The sequence below is a fragment of the Bombus pyrosoma genome, linkage group LG10 (assembly GCF_014825855.1).
Source record: "Bombus pyrosoma isolate SC7728 linkage group LG10, ASM1482585v1, whole genome shotgun sequence".
Classification (NCBI taxonomy): Eukaryota; Metazoa; Arthropoda; class Insecta; order Hymenoptera; family Apidae; genus Bombus; species Bombus pyrosoma.
The window spans coordinates 3,257,593-3,273,197 of NC_057779.1; the positions used below are offsets into that span (position 1 = coordinate 3,257,593).

General features: G+C 38.1%; 1 protein-coding gene and 1 long non-coding RNA gene across 2 annotated transcripts in view; one reads left to right on the forward strand and one right to left on the reverse strand.

Annotated features, from left to right (window-relative positions):
• LOC122571948 (nuclear migration protein nudC) overlaps nt 1-15,605 on the forward strand; it is a 102,907-nt gene that overhangs the window by 85,660 nt on the left and 1,642 nt on the right. The window lies entirely within an intron of this gene.
• On the reverse strand, nt 2,308-2,864 carry LOC122571952. The gene is made up of 3 exons (XR_006318303.1): nt 2,724-2,864; nt 2,521-2,639; nt 2,308-2,402 (listed from the first exon to the last, which is right to left on the reverse strand). It is a non-coding gene; the product is annotated as an uncharacterized LOC122571952 (long non-coding RNA).

Sequence of the window (15,605 nt, forward strand, 5' to 3'; positions counted from 1 at the left end):
AATGAAGTTTCAAAATGTTTTACATAATACATACATTATATACTTAAACTCTCGTTATGATAAGCGTTCACATACTTCTTGTTCAAATATCTGGTGAGCAATAGTACATCGAAAGGGAGAAAAATTGGCAAGATATCCGCGATCTCGACCATGCATAATGGCTCGCCTCTCTCTAGCTCCCGGTTTACCCTTAATCCTATGTTTTCATTTAACAGCTGCCGGCGATTCCCCTCCGTTTCGTCCTGTGTTCCACCTCTCGATTTCACTTTTGGCGGCCGCGCCACCGATCGGCGCTCTTCGCCCCCTCGTCCCCTTATCGTCGAGTTGCGAGTTGCGCAATTGCCTTGTTGTGCGCGGTTCGCGCGTTCGCTTGTGCGCAACTCTGCGGCGATCATGCGCATGCGCGGTTGCACGCCACCGATCGCGTACTCAATAAGTGTATCAGCCACTGGCGTAACGCGGTAACGAAAAAAAGCTCCTTCGATTGTTTGTATCTCGTTACAATGGCAACTAAAGAGCACGTGTATCGATGCGATCGAGTTTCCTTATTGTCGCCCGAAACGTTCATTTTCTTTGACGAGTCTTACGTTTAACGGTGATCGGTAGCGACGAAAGGTACTAAATAATCGCCCTGGGAAAACATTAATTATTCTATTCTTGGGCAATCAGTCTCGTTTTAAGTGCAATATTCGTACGTTCAAAGTATGATTAATTACTCGGACTGAATAACCTTAATATCACGATTTTTCACGGTATTACTATGGCGCAAGGGGCCGCGTAAAACACTCGCTATAACAAAATCTCGCCGCGTAGACAGATGGCCAGCAAGTCGAATCGCATCAGCCGCGAGCCTCTGTCCTCGTAAAATTACGCGGGATTACAAAACGCTTGCACTTTCTCGAACAGATGCAGACGCCGTGCACACGTTCATTGTTCGTGCTGACTCTCTGAATCTATATAAGCTTCTATAGGCTCCGCTACGAGAAACCTACTTCACGCTGTAACGCTATACAAATTTCAGACGACTATTTCCCAATAACCATTTGGTTAGTGAAATATTTGACCAATCTCCAATTTCTCACGCCTACTAATATATTCGCTGTTATAAGCCGCGACAATTGAAGTAGTCGTATTTAAATTTGAATTATCACTTTCTAAATAATACTATCGTCGCAAGTGTTGCGCCTTTATTCATATACACGATAAGCAACAACATTAAAACATTCATTACTACATATGTGATCGATACTTTCTATAAGAACGTATGCAACTTCTGCAAGACAGTAGTCGCTATTTTACGCTTGTTTCTGATCTTCGCGTTAATAAATACAATGCTCCGGGCAATCGTACAGAAAATCGGGAGGAATTCGAGATTCTGTAAACTTCCAAGCGCCACCGGATTCCAGCGATTAACTATTTCTGTTTTCGTGTTTCCCCTGCTATGTTGTTTTTTTTTCTGTTCTTCCTTTTATTTCGAACGATCGTGTAATATTACGCCACTGGCGTCGAGGTGGCGATGCGAAACCACGATGTATCGTGGCGGTGGGGCACGAGGACGCGAAAAAGTACGCGGGGAACACACACGAGCGGCGAACGGGGCACGGAGAGGCAAGGTCGTTCTTTGACCCGAAACATGGTCCGCTCGGCGCCAATTTTTTGGGAGGAACCGGTCCCGGACCTCTGGAATTTTTGCCGGCGAACCGCTACCACACGGTTTCGCCGACCGATCGACACCAACACCTGCCTTCTCCGCTAATATATCGCCTGGCTATAAAGTTTCCATCGATTAACGTCAAACGTTGCAACCGCGTCCTCGTCGACGCTCGCCGATCATCGATAAATCCAACGATCTCGCGTGAAAAACTGCCTGATCACTCTCGATCGTGTTTACGCGCCGATTGGCATCCTCGAATGTTGCTTTCAACGATCTTTTAGTATTTATCTCTTCTGTGATAGTGTTTCTTGGGTGAGAACATGATGGTTTTAATCTCTCTTATTTACACCCCCATTCAACAGTATAGGCGCGCTTGGTTGATTGCGGCAAGTGTTTGGTAGTTGTGAAATCATGGATGGATTTCATTAAATTTTATGTATTTCAGTGGTAGTATAGAGTATATATTTAGTAAATGGGACACCACAGAAGCTGAACTGGCTGACTTTGTCAAGGTTAATCGTTCGATTTGTAGAAAATTATACGCTATTCTGGTAAAATTTACAGTAGGACTACTAAACCTGGCAAAAAATAATAGATTTATTGCCTTTGTGAACTTGTTAAAAATATACAAATAAATTATAGTAAATTTACATCCGAAATACAGCTTCCTTTGGCAAGCTATAATTAACATTTATAAATTAATGAACTTGTCTTTTGAATCGCTCAAATAATCCACCGAATGTCTTACCTAGAACATGAATTATGTGATTGAAAATGCTAATTGTCCTATGTCTCCACTTTAGAACGAGTGTGTACATGTATAATTCTAGATAAATATAAGTACAAATGAGAGATCATTTAGATACCTGTAGAAAATAGATTGACCCAATTTCAGATACTCGTGTACTTCAGATTTTCAGAATAATCTACCGCAAGGTAAATCGCTAATGTCCCAATCGAAAAGAGAAACATCTTACACGAAACCCTAAAAAACAAAGTTCCAGTGAAATTACTGAAAAACGAGAAAAAAGGAACACGAAACCTTACAAAATTGCGTTCTCTTACTCACCGAAACTATCGAAGAATCGCGAAGGCCACCGATTCCAGCCAGAAGATGCCTATCGAGGCGCATCTAACAAAAATCGTAGCGCTCGCTCGGCTTGCTCGTTGCAACCGGGCTTTCCATCATTACTTAATCGCCGTGGCTCGCTCGAACGATTAACAAAATTACAAAACGCTTGTCGTCGTACCCGCGTGGAACACGTGTGTTGCTCGCCTTTTCAGGGCACAACGGCGAAAGACACCATCTGACACCATTAGACCCTACACGCTTTTATTCGTATCGTTCGGGTACGGGAGCTTCTTAAACTTCTCGTGTCCGAACCGGTTACATAAAGACCTCGCGTTTTTCCCACTGAATCGACGTGTCTGTAGTTTTCTTAAGCCGGATGCATAGGCGCACGCGCCACTTCTATCTGGGCCTCGTATCTCTTCTCGTCCCCCTATATACCTCTCTCATCTGTTTAGTATCGTGCACGTGCTTTCGTAGAATCACCACAGTTCACCTGTGCACGTAGTGCACCTGTGTAACGCGGAGCCGCGGAGGCTCATCGATCTTTCCTGTCCTCTTCGTTTTATACTCGCTTTTACTCCCCTGCCCTTGCCAGGTATACTTCTTTGTGTGACCGTACGAAACGATGTCGAACGGCTGAAAGAAACGTGGATACGTTCGAATAAAGCAGGATTCGTGGACAGGGCTTTGCAGATCAGGTTACTTGAAGGATGAGGTCTGTTAATGCTTAGAAATTTTGTAAAGTCATGAGAAACACGTTTGCAATTATCATATTAGTATATTGCTGTAATTAATACTTCATTGTCCAAGTGTTCGTATTATTGTACAACGGAGTTCTTTGTGCGCGTGTTTTTGTTTCAGAAGGACTAACTTGGGGCCCATAGATTTTTCGTTGCTTCTCCCAACAAACGCTCGAAAGACTATAGAACAAACTACGACTATAATTATCTTGCTGATCAAAGTGTCGATGCTCTATAATCAGAATTTTGTTTGCTTATGGGAAAAGGAATCCCAGTTAACAATATCTTCTCATAATGGCCCAAAGATTAGAAGCTATTAATTGGTATAGATATATCGTTTGGTACTATTCGAATTAGAAAACATGTATATACAAAATGTAGGTAAAAATTGGTAGGTAAATAAGTAGATAATACACGATCGTCCGTATTTGTATCAGATTGGAACACGGTTTTTTCATTTATAGATGAGATCAATTTGTCTATATTTTCAATTCATTATACCGTATGTAGTTTTCGTCTTAGAAATGTTTTCTTGTTAAGTACATCAACATTGTTTTAACGATCTGTTCTTTAATTAGAGTCCGGAATGCTATATGCAATCGCTTTTGCAACCCGCGAGTTTTATGGTTCCAGTGATTTTGTAAAGCAGTTGCTGCTGATGTCATCGCCTACGAAACGGTTGCTCGATTCGATTCGACAATTAAGCGAATAATAATTACAACGAAATTTGATCGTAAGTACCATATAAATGTTCAATAATACGCGAGGTACCTCCAGACATCTGTGTCATGAATTTTGAATGAATTGTTGGACGTGAATCCTTCTTTTTTCCTTCTTCTTCTTCTTCTCCTTCTTTTTAGAACGTAAATTCGAGTGTTTGAACAACAGGTCGAAAGATAACAGGCTTCGATCGATCTCCGAAACGTTACTTTATCTTTTCACCGTCACCTCCGACGGCCATCCTTAAAAATTTAACTACTCGAAATTAAGTATTCCGCTGTCGGCTTGTAAATCAGTGGCCGCTCTTTTATGAGACACTGTTATCAAATTCTTGAGAGACACGACAATCCATTATGAACGATCCTTTGCATGATATCACGCTGAAAATGTGAGATGAATTATGATTGGCGTGCACGAACCTCGCGAGAAAATAGCTTTGAGAATAGCTATGAATATTCGCGTCAGTATGCCTCTGTTTCGCGGTTTTTAAATTCATGTCATTCTTCGTGATATATACGAGGTCAGTGGATTTAACAAAGTTTCAAAAGGGTGTGACTTGACAAATTGTTATTATGTAATAGTTTAATGGCATAGTGAAATATCGAATATCGAGAAGCTAGTAGTACTTATCGATATATAAATATGTGGCGAATAGATTTATTAGGCCGCACATTTCCTCGAAACGACATCTCGTATAATTTATACTCTCGTGTGACTTCAATAAGAAATCAGTTTTATGTACTACCATCTTTTTCCATATACGTTTCACTGAAAAAATGCCTTTATCTCAATTTTTACTATATACTTAATTTATCTCCGCTAGGCCTGACGCCTGGATCAATTTATCTCCCAATTTCGCTCGTTTTTACGACACAATTAACGAAATCGAAAGTTGCACACAGACAAAGCTAGATGGGCTTGTAAATTTCTCGTGAGTCACTGAATTCAGTAGTGTCGTTCACGAAATATCGTTCTTAGTCGCGAAATTACAAGATTCTAACAACAAGTTGCGTGTGCTACAATTTCTCGAGTTCTCTTGCACAATTTTTAATGTTGGAATATTATCAACGAAATTTTACAAGGCACAAGTAATATCATCAATACTAATAAATCTCCTATAACAGCATCAACTTTGCTAATAAACTAAATGCGATGCTACAAACGATCCTTGATTTCTGAGAAATATTAGAAATTACAAATCACTACAATTATCCTATTCGACATGAAATCGTAAATACATAGAAGAGAAACACGCGATTTACTTTACGATCTACAATTCACCGCTACCATTACTTGGTAAATTATTCCGCAAGAAGATCGTAGCGCTATAAAATACAACAATACAGCACTACTACTCTATCAGAATCACGAGCAACGAAATGTAAAGCGTATTGCACGTAGAGTGCAACATTGTGCGCGCGATGCGCCATGGGATTTCGTTATCGAGCGTGAGAGTGCAGAAACGATCATCCCGATAAATGTAAATGCACTTCATCGTTGGAGAACAGTCTGCTGACCTTGAATGGAATGGGATCTAACGATCGTATTGATAAAGAGAATCGTCGCCCGAGATAATATCGACTCTTATTGTTCTCTCTTGCTTTTCATCTCTTTGACTTCTTCCGTGAAAGAAACTCCCTTTCTTCGATCGTCTATACGCATGATCGGACATCGTATGGCACAAAGAACTTCAAGTATCAGCATGTGTACGTCAGGATTAATAATCAGGCTCGTCTATATATAAAGATCGTTCGATATCAATCGAAAGACCGCCGTAAGTAGTTTGTATCGGTATAATGATCCAATTAACGTCGAAAGCGGTGGATGGTCGTTTTTGTCGTCGGCCGCGATTTGTTCGCCCGCGACAAGCTATTTATTGTGATTTATTCGCGTGAAGTAATCGGACGTTGAAAGGAAGGAAATCGCGTCCTTGCGGATCAAAGGTTGCCCGAGCGGACGAACAATCGCCGCCGTGAAAAAGGTTGGGAAAAAATTGGAAACTTTCTGACCGATGCCTTTCGTTTCGCGTTCGACGCAGAGTCGACCCTTGGATCGATTCTTTTCGGTTGGTTTGAATGTAATTAGATTTATATTTAATGGACACGTGGTACATTCTTCAATCGTAAATTGCCTTTTTTCTGTTGGAAAGCATCGGTGTAAATTTATTATCAGTAGATTATGGACTTTTATGTAAATTCATATTTTTATGAAAATCACTAAACATGAGTAATTAAAACAAGATTTAAAAGATATTAATATACAGGCTCTGTATATGTATAACTTCTAAATCAATATGATACTCATAGTCGATTATAATAAATAAATGAGCCTAATTTAATTCATACGTGAGATACCACGCTTAATGACACATTAAACACGAACAGTTTCTTGTGACGAATGCTTAAACGATTCCTAGAAAGAAAGAGTACTGTAAAATGTTAAGTTTAATCGTTTCTATCTGTTAGAAGACTAATATTATGGTTTCGTGTTGAAGTACATCATCGTTTGCAAATATTATATATGTTAATAAGATAGATACGAGTTAGTAACTCTTGCTTTTTATTAGTGCGTCTCGACCTCATTCGTTAAACAGCAAAAACGATTCTCTATGAGAGAAATCGTTTACTCGATCGTGATTGAAAAGGTGATTTATAAATATAAACGAGTGTACATAATATAATAAGATCGCTAGATCATTGATGTTCAATTGTATCAGCCTTTAAGGCGCTCGCGTTACTATGTCAATGCCTTTTTAACGCTGTATCTAAACGTAGTACTACTCATTGACCGTGTACCCGCGGCATGAATATTAAACCTGCACCATCAGCCTTGGTTCGACCTAATCGATCCAAGTCTAACGTCGAACACCTCCTCGAAATAGTGACCAGAAGCTTCTGACGTTGAATGGAACTACCAGTCGTACGTGACTCGGCGTATTATTATTGGATTCCTGTTATTAAACACAAAAGGAAAGAAAACATTTCAAAAAGTGTTATACGGCTTTACATCGGATTTTACATAAAGTACTTGGATTATAAATGTATTATTTTACAATATACGTGAGATTTCAAGTGACAATTCTAAAAAATCATAAATTTGGAAATTACGGGTTTTGAGAAAACGATATGTGAAAAAGCTACGATGCTTTGTTATTTTCTATAATATATCTCTAAACACTGTATACATTTTCTTTCATTTTTCTTAGGCCAAATACGATCTTAGAGACAAATCTATATACTCTATCGACTCGATCTATATCGTCTTTTTATCCAATTATCAACTTAAGTATCACGAATGAGCTATTAATGGTACAAGTCACATCCATTTTTCGTACAGAAAAATATTATAAATCGTCGAACAAGTTTCATTGGCAAATGACGATCATTCGCCAGATATCGACAGGAAAATATGATCTTTGATCCGTAAAGGATTCGATATCACGACGATCGTGATTTTTGGCACGTTATTCGGCGCAATGAGTAACGAGAAAACTATTCGATTGCGCAATTCGTAAGCGGGTAGCAACGTCAATTCTTGATTACCAAGGATTTTGGCGAAGACACCAAATAAATCGGTTCCAAGCGCTGCAACCTTCGATCCACTGGGCCGTTGAACGAACCTACGATGAAAGTTTCGTTGATCCGTTGCGTGACTTTGTCTAAAGTTACGAAGCTCTCCGAGAAATTAGCCTTCGGCCCTGTAATGATGACGAGTTATGTGACGCATCATGGGTCAGCCAGTTACGTGTTATAAATAAGGTCACCGATGAAACCGAATTTCCAGACAAATGATTTTCTCCTGGGAGGTTTTTTGAACGAAAAATGTTAAACTTTGTATCAGTGAAATAACTTGATCGTAAGATTAAACACTTATGGTTGGTTTATACATCTATCGGATAAATCGATTTTGATAAACATGCAATGAAGCGACAAATAATTTTTGTGTGTGGACAAAAAATTAATTCGCTTCGACTTGAAACCTGCGAGCTAAAAATGACTATGATTAGATTATTCGATAACAATAATAGAAACAAAGGGTAAAAATTGTAGCAAGTCAACTTCAAGTTTAGGAGAGATTACTGGCGTTTGCAGGAATTTAGCTGTTCGAGTAGAAAGCGCGTTGTATTGCCCAAGGAGTAAAGTTATCTGCGTAGACAGTCAACAGACCAGAGAAAGTTGCTTATTCAATGAAATGTTCGCCAATGGATACCTTATACATGTTGTAACGCGTGTTCGATCTGTCACGGCGAAAACCGCAAGCCTGATTACTATATGGACACAGGAAACAAATTCCTCTTGAAACTCACGCAGCATGCAGTATCGTTAAACACGTTTCATTGTACTCTTTCTCTCTCACGACGTTCGAAAGAAGGAAACGCGAATACGTGTTAATTTTCCTCTATGGAATTCTTTTGGTACGGTGGTCATTTACAAGAATTCGAAAGTAAATTCACACCTTGTATAATAAGTTGAGAACGAAATATGCAGTAGAAATGCATTATTGGAACGAAATTTCAATTAGTACTCAATTATCCTTGCAATTCTATGTTGAACTGGATTCGATTTTGTCCTGCTTTAATAAAACACATTCTGTTATTTTCCACGTTAATTTGGTAGAAATATGCCTACGGTTACGAAAATATAAAAGTACACTCAGATTATAAATAGCTTTTGAAAGTGACGCGTGAATTAAAAATTATAGGTAAAGGGAAAATTAGTGAATTACTATTCGAGCTGTTTGTTCGACGATACATTCAGATAAATGCGATTCTGCTATATCGTAATTTTAATCGAATATTTCTTTTTTATATGGCACAAATCTCATCTGTTGTGAATGTAATTGACAGTTTCGACTGATTTGTATTTTCAATTTAATATCATAGAGTAGGTGAATCGTGTGCAAAGGGAAACAAAGCGCAGCCGCCTAACGTTCTCATATCGTGTCATTTAGTTAGCGTAATCCATCCTTTTGTTCTTTCAAATTCAAGGCTACGTTACAGAACCGCGGCAAACTCTGACACACTGTTGCCCCTTAATTGTTTTCGCCACAGAAGGAATTCATTGTTCCAGCGATACGTCCGTTCGTCCTCGTGAACATCGTTTCCCGTGCTGATTGACGAATCAGATTAAATCCGTCCGGGTTTCGCTGCTTATTTCCATCCAGTTTTTACGCCGCAATGCTGCAATCTCTCTTGCGGGTTTCGATTCAATTTTAATTTGTTGTTTCCAGAGGTTCGATCATTTAAATTCAGAATAACATATAGAAATTGAAATTGCGGAAATCGAATTCGAAGGTTTGATTTCAGATATTTAAATTGAAAAGTAATTGGAGGACTGAAATTTCAAACATTTGCATCGAAAACATCAAGTTTACAAATTTAAATAAAAAGATTCACGCCCAAGAATATTAATTCAAATAATTAAATCTACGTGTTAAAATTCACAGATACGAATTGAAGCTTAGGGATTCAAGAGTATAGCTTCAAAGTTCTGAATTACAAATTTGTTATTCAAACGTTCGTTTTCCGAACAATCTTTCTCTAATGTTGGCAGCTAATCAAGCGTTTAATAAATTTCCCCAATCACCTAAAATCAAGGGTACTTGGAATGCTTGCAACGTCAATTAATCTCCCCTGCCGAAGAAATTACATTTTTCCTCGATTCATTGGAAAAACCTACATCGAATCGCAGATCAAGCGTGCTTTCCCTCGACTGCCAGCGTGCACGCCATCTGATCCGATCGCGCGCATTCCCCGATACCCTAACGCTTCAATTACCCTCGCCATGAACTCCCATTAAACGTTCCGAGGCACCGTTGAACCGTTCACTGACATCTGCGTTGCGCAACGTCAGAACAATCTCTATATTAAACCCGTGGCCGTGTAACATGCAACCTGGTGGTATCCGCGGATGATACAAGTTCAGAAAAACGCGAAGAACAAACGATCGTGCCGCGAGAGCGGCGGGGATAATGGGCACGAGGGAGCGTCGATTGAAAATTGCAGGATCTCCTCCCACCCCGGTTGCAAATTGTCGGCGACGTTCCATCGTAAACGATAACCGTACATAATGACGCGTGCGTACACGGGTACGAACACGCGGCCACAGGTGGAGAAGAAGACGGTGATTTCGCAAGTGTACATACAAAGTGAAGATGACTTCGATGCGAACGACGACTGGAAATCACGGAAACGATGCCTCTAATGACGCAGTGTGAGACGATTAAATGAGCGGTGAGCAGTGTGATTATACAGGCTGTCTCACCAATCTTGTCCTCTTGAAATCTCTTCGTTGCTTCAAATATGAAATAAAAATATTACTTACATACGTCGTAGAGCGGAAAAGAAGTAGGCGACATGGCTAAGGGCTTGGCAATTATAGTGATATAAATCATCCTCAATTCATGGTTTTCACGAAACAGTGTTCTACGTCTGTTATTATAGAAATTGATTATATAAGTTATTACTTAACTTATTATGAAAGCAGGCGTGTTATTTTTGCAAGTGGGTATACATGATTAAATTGGAATTTCCAATCTTGACCTGCATCACTGTGATTCTCAGTTATTATGATAAAATTGATCTTTAGATTTCCTTTATAGCTCCACGTGAGTAAATCATTGCCACCATACTAGGATGTCTTTCCAACCTTGAAACTTTCATACTTACGATTAGACTATGGATTTTCATGCTGTTTCATATTCTTACGAACGTACCTAGCGAAATAGAATCTACGTAAACATTTGTTTCATCTATTAAACATTATATTAAGTAATTTGCTTTGGATATTTTATATAATTTTGCATTCTTAAATTTCCCAAAAATGCATAAATATCCGCAGTCTGCTTGTAATAATATACGATACTTTCATTTGTCGTTTCTAACAGCGAAGATATTTCAGATAAACAGCGTTGCTGGAACGTCCTGTATAGCATCCAGAGGAAATCGGTATTATACTCCGGAGTCTAGATAATTGGAACGGGTTAATGAGTCTGAGAGGATGTTGCGTTAGCAGAGTTATTATAATAAGGAATCTGGTTAAATAGGCGGTAATCTCTTGAGCGGTTGTTACAGTTAACGCGAATTGAATTGATTAAGTTTTTCTGACGCTTTCATGTGCTGTTTCTCTCTGTTGATCACTTGATGGGTCTAAAGATTTGTAGCGTCTAGGTGAGCTCTTTTCAGGTACGTTCTTGTGTAATGATTGCTTCAAATTGTGTATGGAGAAGAGATATATAATTGTTATGCTGGCATGAATAAATTTTGTGTAATGGATATAAAGATTAGTAATGATAATGTGAACCTTTTTCAGATGAATTCTTGTGCAACGGTTGTTTAATTAGATCATTTAAAATAAGACTTGGTTAAATTGTATGTAATGTAGTATCGTCTTATGCAACAGTTGCTTGAATGTTTACGGGCAGATTATGAAAACGAAATGATCGCAAACTTATTGACATAAATATATTTCGGAGGAATAGAATTTTAGAGGCTATTTAGAGCTACATCGACGAGGTGTGAGACGTGAATTTGCTCACGTACATCCCTTAGTCTTCCAAGGTTGCTTTACTTTCGATTCGTCAGTCTTCTAAAGGACAAGTTTTAAATTCACGATCCGTGTTTCTTTTGAAACGCTTCCATTTTTGCCACAATTTACGTATCTCCTTTACAAGAAACGGATATGGCATTCCTTCTGGTCCATTTCTTCGAGTAATAGACTGATTAACTTAATCTTATCTTCGGGAGTGGACATTTAGGACGGAAGCTGTACGTTCGCTTGTTAATTTCTCCATAAAGCGATCTGCTCTATGGTAACAAGTCTTCTCTTTCGAATCGTAAAACCCGTTCAGTTGTCATCTGCGATAAGGTTGTGGTTGTTATTAAATGCATAATAATATCAACTTCCTAAAAGAATTGCGAATTCAGAAAAAGCTACTAAAATATCACTCTTACGTAATTCTCAAGATTCGAGCTTAAAAACTATACTTTGGAAAAGTTTGTTAACATAAAAATTCCTCGAAGATTTAAGAATATTTATCGTTACACTACGATTAAAGACAGCAAAAATACTATAAATCATTCTAAAGTCCCAATCAGAATACTATTCTGTTTAGGAACACCTAATGACATATAGTAACTGATGAATTATTGTAATCATGGTTTAGAGAAACGTTTGAGTACAAAACGAATTTCATTTTTCAATATAAGAAGCTCTTAGAAATATAAGGCTTTTTCATAAACAACTATATCATATATATTTTGCCAATTAATAGTATTAATATATTGACAAGTTAAAAGTTCGAAATTATCAACTTCTTTCTTACGATTCCGTAATATTTCATTAAATAGAACAATCGAATAATTGTTTATAAACTTTCATTTGTTTCATTATCAAACTTGTTAATATTACCCAAGGATATTTATTAATATTAAATGTGCAAAATCTCGCGAATTAGTTCAATCATGCGAGAAATTTCTTATCTTGCACAGTTGTATATTTCTTTGAAACATTGAAAAAACGTTTTGAAATTCTTGAGAGATGTAATAAATATGACACGTGTGACACATAATTCCTGTAAAATATAATAAATAGACACACAATGGCGTATATGACATTCATACGTATTTCGAAAGTATCCTCAAATTTAAAAAATGTACACGCGTGCCAATATTCCTCCGAAAATGTAAAGTCTCTTATCAGTTGCATAAAAGCTGTCGAGCGAATCGTGACGAAGAGAACAGTTGCAAAATACGAATTCCCCCTCTCTTTCTCTCTTTCGTCTGTCCACCTCGATCCAAATTTTCGTGTCACAGTCTGGTTAATGCCGGCTGAGAGATCGAGGATAATCTCCGGCGACACGAGCCTCTTCCCTCGGTTATGCTCTCTGTCGTTCCATCGTAATGATATTCCACTTTGTTAACGCGCAAACTCGGTAGCCATGATCCGTTTCCACGCACCGGTGCTCTCAGCTACGCTCAGCGTCGCAGCGGTCGTCGGCGTCGTCACGCTGGAAATCCAAGAACACGTCTAACGCGAGGATGACGCCGATGATGATAATGATGATTCCACGACGCGTAATCCACGTGTCGTTCGTGATCTTTCTCTTGATTTTCTTTTTTCTTTCGAATACTTGTAATTGCGACACGGGATACGCACGATGGGTCATCTAGGATTTTGGAACTCCGTGGATTTAATTGTTCCTGATGCTGGCCACCCGAGGACGTCCCACATCGATGGATCGTTGCCTCCAGAGAAGTGATTCTCACGAGTGTGATTATGGAGATGATTAAATAGGGAGGAATGCCGATGGAATGAAGTTTTATCGATGAACTGCTGCTGATTGTGTTATTTCTTGATATTTATTTTTAGAGTTTGGAGGTTTTGTGGCGAATGGTAATTATAATTGGGAACTTGAGTCGTCAAAGTAGTCTTAGTGTATAATACTTGTAAGATAAATGATAACTTGTATCTCGGAAAACCTTTTTTGTTGGTTGTTTCATTACTTGTTTCTCTCTCTCTCTCTCTCTCTCTCTCTCTCTCTCTTTTTGTAGCAAAGGTTTTGGAAGAAAGATTAGTATTTTTATAAGAAACGATATTAAGGTGTGATAGCTTGAAAATCTTAGGAATCTTATTTTTTACTATTTAGTTACGGGTTACTTTTGTGTTAGAAGTTCTATTATGTAACACATGCTCGAATGCGGCGGCTTGATCCTTAAGAATGTTCCTTTCTTATGTCTGTTTTTGAACGGGGCAAAGCATTCCTTATGGACGGATTAATTCAGCTCATTACTCTGGATGTAAAAGTACGAGCCGTGCGATTTCATATTCAGATTTCATTCATAGCAGTTTCCTTTCGTAATGATACTTCTCGTGAGCGACTTCCACTAACCCCATTTTCCATCGACTCTATTAAATGGTCTTAAGACAATATGAAAGTAATCAGACTGCTGATCAACCAAGAATCCGTTTTCATTGCAGCCGATTAATTCCAATTCCTTGCTGTACGTAAACCGACACGTAAACCTTCGTTCAAAGATAAAGGATACGAGTTTGAAGCACACGGCAATAAAACAAATCATAAAGACAAACTTTACGTTAAAATATATTGTAGAACTGTTTTTTTCTCTCTCTCTCTCTTTTTGTTCAGATAACTCCCGATTCTTTTTAACGTGGACAGTTTGTGTGCCAAATCACCATATTATTATGTAGTAAATTATTATACGCAAACACCGTAATCGATATTATGGCGAGTCGGGCAAAAAGAAGCGTGATTAAAAAGTAATTCGCGAAATGCGTAAATTTTATTATCGTACTATGGGATCTTTCTCCCTTCTTTTCTCCCCTTATACGGTATATTTCGTTCGTTGGATTCTAAATTGCCCAAGGTCCGTCACGAAGGCTGCACCGTTGGGTTTCCGAAATCCAAGGCCACGATGGAGAAGTGGATCACGATGATACGCAATGAAATCGCAGTCGCGAGAAGGACTGAGAGGGTAGCCGTGCGGAACCATGATCGATCCCTTCATCGATCAAATGAATCGCGCTATTGTTACGATAGACTCGATGAACGTCGTTTGTGCACGTCGAGCAGATCGTTTACTTTGAGGTTAAACGAAGAACCTCGATTTTTTTTATTGGATTTATCGATTGGAAAGGAAAGAGCTAGTCATTGGTTGTATTGGTATACGTGAGCTGTGTTGTTAAAGATTTTCATGCTCAATTAGACCTCATCTGATAGGAATAAGATTGATTATTATTTTAATCTCTATAATAGACTTTTCTCGTGATAGATTGTAAGATATAGAAACAAAGAAAGAGTTTTTAGGGCAATTGATAATAAATTGCGTTTTAATAATAATTAAATAATAAAAGTATAATTTGTGGAAGGAATAGTTGAAAATGTCAAACGAATGAGACTAAGATATGTGCATATATAAATTTTTATATTTGTAATATTTGTTAATAATATTTCAGAAGAAAGTTCATTATATATAATGTTTATAATTATATATAACGTAAAATTATACATTGGCGAGAAGAAATCTCAGCCATCTTGCGCTTTTTAAACAGCATTGTATATCTTTCTTTTCGTATTCTTAAACGACGTAAGAAAAACCAAAGCAAAAACATAGAACCAGATAATTTAAGAACATAAAAAGAAAAGTACATAATGCCACTTAAGAAATGCATGATCACCTCATTTCCTTTGTAGCAGAAAGGTACTTTCAGAATCTTTTTATACCGATAAATTCGTAATTTAACATCAATAAACTCTGCCTCCTTGAAATCTTTTTTCTTCCTCCTTCTTCCTTTTTTTTTTTTTTTTGTGAAACTATCATAACTAGTTCGAATAAATCTGCCAACTCATGGCGATCGATTCGCACTACATTCCGTATGAATGAAATAACACTTATTATCGT